The sequence below is a fragment of the Bison bison genome, unplaced genomic scaffold (assembly GCF_000754665.1).
Source record: "Bison bison bison isolate TAMUID 2011002044 unplaced genomic scaffold, Bison_UMD1.0 scf7180017864271, whole genome shotgun sequence".
NCBI classification, from domain to species: Eukaryota; Metazoa; Chordata; class Mammalia; order Artiodactyla; family Bovidae; genus Bison; species Bison bison.
In genome coordinates this window covers 1,815,934-1,821,933 of record NW_011494843.1, presented here as the reverse complement: position 1 = coordinate 1,821,933, position 6,000 = coordinate 1,815,934, and positions in this window count along the sequence as shown.

Genomic DNA, 6,000 nt, shown 5'->3' with positions numbered 1-6,000 from the left:
GATCACTGCTTTGGCTGCCTGGGCTCCGAACATCCTTCCGCCCCGGGAGGACTCCTCTAGAAATGGCCCAGCTCCTGCCGGGAGTGGCAGCCCAGCTAGGCTGCCCCGCGCGGCCCCGCGCCTCTTCAGGTTCTCTGCCAGAGGAGAGTTCGTGGAGAGGCTGGGGATAAAAGGTCTCCCTCGGCTACCCCACCTCAGGCAAGTTGCCAAGGTGTTTGCCTTCCTCCTTCTCCATCCACAGAGGCTCGCTCAAGGACCAGATCTTCCTCCCGACGCTCTTTTGTAACCCTGGCAAGTGTTATCTTACCTACCTGACCCTGAGCAATCTAGGCAAACCACACTCCTGATACGTAGATGAGCGTGAACATTTTTCCCTTTCTGCTTTGGGACTCTCGCATGATCTTAAGCAGGCCAGGTTGCTCTGTCCCCAGGGGCGCACTTGAACTGAAAAACCAATAGTGCCATAAGATTTAAGGGAATAGGGTACAGGAAGACAAAATCAGACTGTCAGATTCAAAAATAAAGAAATCCCAACTACCAACCCCTTCCATCACCCGCCTAAATTCTCCTTCCTTAACATTAAATATACATATATATATATTAATTAATTAAAAATATTTTAAAAGTTAGTTAGGGCAAAAGGGGCTAGAGGCAGGTGGCTGGCACTCACTATTTCATTGTCTCAGCACATCTGAAATATTGAAATCAAAGGCTGCTAGCCTGTTTGAGTGAGGGGAGGTGGGGCAGAGAAACAAGGCAAACTCTTACAAAGCCATCTTTCTCCACCTTGGACCATTCTTATGCAATTAGGACTAGAAATTGCATTTAGATGTTATGAAGGTCTTCACATTTAGTGAAAATGGGCATAATCGCCTAGTAACATCTTTTACTAAGCCAATATTTTATGTTTCACAACCATTTCCCTATTTTTTCCCCAGACATCCTCCAAGTATTGTTATTACTCCCCCTTTAAGGTGAGGTAACTGAGGCTCCCGAAGTTAAAGGATGTGCCCAAGTCTTTCAGCAATTCTCCAGTCTCCAACTTCTTATCTGAAGCACAGTATTCTTTACATAGATACCGTAACCACTCTAAACAGGTGATAAGACCAGCAATTCTCAAATCTAGGGAGAGTCTAATTTTTCTGCCTTTTCATCTTGTCGAGAAATGGAAAGATTTTAAAAATTATTTTCGAACTTCATTTTTCCTCATATTTAAGAAATTAGATCTAATCATTCAACTCAGTCGTTTCCCATGTCCGACTCTGTGCGACCCTATGGGCTGTAACCTGTGAGGCTCCTCTATCCATGGGATTCTCCAGGCACGAATACTGTAGCAGGTTGCCATGCCCTCCTCCAGGGGAGCTTCCTGTTCCAGGGATGGACTCTGCGGCATCTCCTACGTTTTCTGTATCACAGGCGGATTCTTTCCCACTGAGCCAGTTGGGAAGCCCATTTACTCAGCCCTATGAAGACCATTACTCAGACTTTCAGAGCAAGACTGGGTCAGTTCAGTTGTTTGTCTTTTCCAGCTTAGTTGATCTCCTTATTGGATGTAAAATAGTGGTAGGATATGAGAATGGAATATATTCCCTTGCATTCTTTCTATGCTGTTGTTTTGTCTCTGTATGAGAGTCTGAAAAAAAAAAATCATTATAGGCCTATATAGTTTTTAAAGGAGAAAAAGCAAAAAGAAAACGTAAACTCTATTTTCACAACATGCATTAATCACATCACTAATTTCGTGTTTTAGCTTTTTTCTTTTACTTTTTTGAAATTTATTTGTAATGCCATGTGTCTAATGAGAACAACTAAGAAGAAATAGAGAAGTGGTTCATTTTTTAAATCTTCCCCCAAGCTTTTATTAGTTTTAATTAGTCTCAAACTCATATTTGTGAAAATGTTTTTCTGAAGTGTCATTTTAAAAGTAAAATAATATTTGATGGTATTCTGATACAAGTTTTATCCAAAGCATTGGATTGAAAGTACATATCAAAATTTAATGTTATAGCAATAAAACTCTAGTGTAACTGTAAAGTAGATATCAAAATTTAATGTTATAGCAATAAAACTCTAGTGTAACTGTATATTTATTTTAAAATTTAAGACCTTTTCATGATTTATACATCAAAAAAAAAAAAAAAACCCAAAGCCAATATACAGTGACATCAAAAGTTATTGTTTTATTTATGAATGTTTGACCTCTTTGAAACTTTTCTTACCCTCACTGCAGTACACACCAGTTAGACTACATAAGAGTTAAAAGTATAAGGGCATATAGTATCAATTAATGTTACCCTCTCTTAACTCACCTCCACCAATGCCTTAAATGTACTACATTTCAGAATTTTTGTATAACACTTTCCTCCTTTCTGTGTATTGATTGCTTCATCTTATCCTCAGTTGTTTGTTTTGTAGTTATTCACCTTGAAAACAAGTAATTTGGAGGATCTGAGGTGTCACTATAGAATGCTGGCACAGAATGTCCCCGGATCCACGCTTCTTGGTGTCAGAACAGCAATAGTCTGAATTGTGTTGGTCTGGAACATCACCGCCCTCTAGTGACCCAAAGGTTAATAACATGCTATATAATTTCTGAACAATACATGCTTTGCTTAAGGACCTCTGATACTTTTCATAGGGGCCTAACATAACTATTGTCATTCTGTCTTTCTTTGAATGTCTGTCTAACCAATATTTCAGTGAGGATTAAAATTATAGAGTAAGGTAACTGAAAGACCACATATTCAAAAACTTTTGAAAAGATATTAAAGCATGCATTCACCCGTTATGTATTTTTAACTGATATTATGCCTAGAAGTGATTTTAGTCCATAAATTTAAATCCCCTATTGTATCTTACATCTTAAAATTTCTGACATATGTCAGTACTTAGCAAGTGCTGATGAATTTATTGTATATACTTCTACTGAACTTCTATCAGGAAATCTTAAAATAGACATAAATTAAAAAAAAATAAATCAGTCCTGAATAGTCACTGGAAGGACTGATGCTGAAGCTGAAGCTCCAATACTTTGTCCATCTGATGCAAGAACTGACTCATTGGAAAAGACCCTGATGCTGGGAAAGATTGAAGGCAGGAGGAAAAGGGAACAACAGAGGATGAGATGGTTGGATGGCATCACCAACTCAATGGGCATGAGTTTGAGCAAACTCTGGGAGTTGGTGATGGACAAGGAAGCCTGGTGTGCTGCAGTCCATGGGATAGCAAAGAGTCAGACATGACTAACTGAACTGGAAAAATTAATAGTTTCACACAATCAAGCCCTTGATTATCTGAAAATATCTGCAGTTCTTACTCTATAGAGCCAACTACTAATTTCAGAATGTTTTCAAGTCATTTATTCAATAAGTATTGAGACTTGTCTACCAGTCTAGTAGTTAAGACTCCTTGCTTCCAATGCAGGGGATGCAGGTTCAATTTTTGGTGGGGGAACTAAGATCCCACATGCTGCATGGTGCAGCCAAAAATAAATAAATAGTGAGCACCCACACTATGTCAGACACCATACAGTCGTCAAGGACACAAGAAAAACAAAAGTTTCTACATTTATGGAGTTTATATTTTAATGGAAACTCTTGATATTTTACCCAAAATAACAGAAGAAAGAATGCTAAACTCAGTGGCTTTTGTGATGTCATGCAAATCAAGAAACCCAATTTTAGAAACAATGTACAGTTTTGAAGAAAAAGTAGAAAAATGTATATAGTATTCAGGATCAAGTATGATTTATCTCAGGAACACAAGGTAGATGTAGCTCTCAAACATTAATCAATATAATTAAGAGTTCAACAAAATAGACACTTTAAGTCTTTTCTAAATCAATTATCTTGATACCCTAAGTCCTTTTTATTGACTGCCTCTTTTCCAAATTTTGTTTCATTATATGCCTAGTTATTTTTAACTGAAAACTGGACATTACCATTCATATACTGTAGTGACTGTGGATTTCATTTCTTCTGAAGATTACTGATTTGGTGGTGATGGGGTGGTCCTTTTGGCAGTTAATGTGCCTGGATTCAAAATGCTAACATTTTCTCTCCACTGATAGGCAGCTACTGTTATCTCGTCTCTTCATGACTGCTCTTTAAGCCTGGTTTCTTGTGAATTGATCTATCCTATCTAATGCAAAGAGCCAACTCATTGGAAAAGACCCTGATGCTGGGAAAGACTGAAGGCAAAAGAAAAAGGGGGTAGCAGAGGATGAGATGGTTAGATGGCATCACTGCCTCAATGGACATGAATTGAGCAAACTTTGGGAGACAGCAAAGGACAGAGGAGCCTAGCATGCTACAATCCATGGAGTCACAAAGAGTTAGACATGATTTACCAACTGAACAACGTACCTATATGATTTGTTGATTGTTCAGTGATGGGGATCATTCTGTCTGGTTTATTTGCTTATAGCGGGGGTGTCTTCTGATTTCTAGCTGTTTTGTCAGTTTGGGGCTGTGCCCTGGTATTTCAAGCCTGTGAAGCTTCAGCTTGCTTTTTAAAATTAGGTTCCAGGGCGATTCTGTCATTCACATATAGTTTGGCTGTCAAATGTAGATTTGGGCAGAAGTTCTAGTTCACTTTCTGTGGTTCTCATTATTTGAATTTCCTATTTAAATCTCAGTGGTTTTTCTAAACGTGAACTCCCATCTCTTGCACTTTTTGCCAATGAGGGCAGTTTCTCTACTACTATTTCCTATGAGATAGTCATGAGGATTGGATATCACCTCAGTCCAAAAGACCAGAAGTCTTAATTCTTACTCCTGTCAGTTGCAGTTTTTTTGAGATTATTTTTTTCTCCTAGCTCTGTGTGCTTTTGAATGCTTTCCAATAAATTAAAATAGTTGTTGTTTTAAATCTTTTAACCAGACTTTACAATTGTTATTTGCAGGACAGTGATATTGGCATAATGATATACATGCAGTTCAATGGAATAATATGCTTATGTTATTCCATTGAACTTTATATAGATGTGTGTGTGTGTGCTCAGTCATGTCTGACTCTGTGCAACCCCATGATAACTCACCAGGCTCCTCTGTCCATGGAATTTTCTAGGCAAGAACACTAGAACGGGTTGCTATTTCCTTTTCCAGGGAATCTTCCCAACCCAGGGATGGAACCCTCGGCTCTTAAGTCTCCTCCACTGGTAGGTGGATTCTTTACCACTAGTTCCACCTGGGAAGCCCACTTTATATAGATATGTATGTGTGTGTGTGTGTGTGTGTATACACACATACATACATAAATGCAAATTCAGTTAATTTTCAACAAAGTGTTAAGGTAATTCAGTAAAGTCTTCACAAATGGTGCTGGGAAAACTGGATACCTATATGCAAATAAAAATGAACACAATCCTTATCTCACACCACACACAGAGTTTCATACATTAAACAAATTTATTTAATCTTAAGACTATAAACCTTCTAAATTAAAATAGGAGAAAAATTCTGATTTCTTTACCCTCTCATTGTTACTAGAAGTACTCCTACAGCTTTTTCTTGTCTTTTGATCATTTAACAAATGTGATTATTACTTTTGGTCATTATATATAGAAATTCTTTATAGTCTTAAATACCAGGAACAATCTTTTTTTTCTTGAATGTTTGGAGCATAATTTTTCTGAATGTTTAGGTTATAATTTTTTGTTATTAGCAGCAATTACAATAACATTTTTATATTTATTGGTATGTACATTTGTGGGGCTTATTTTTATCATGATAAATCCTTAGGAGAGGATTGATAGATCCCAAATTTGTATCCACAGCCTATACTTCCCCTGGAATTCTAGCCTCATTTATCCAAGTGACTGTCATCCCACTTGGATAACCCAGTAACACCACAGTATGTTCAAATGGAACTTCAAATTTTCTTCCCCACTCCTGGTTATACCTGAGTCTTCCCCATTGCAATGTATAATAATGCCATCCACAAACTCAAGCCAGAAATCAAATGGCCATCCTTGACTCTTCATTTTCCATTGTTTCTCTT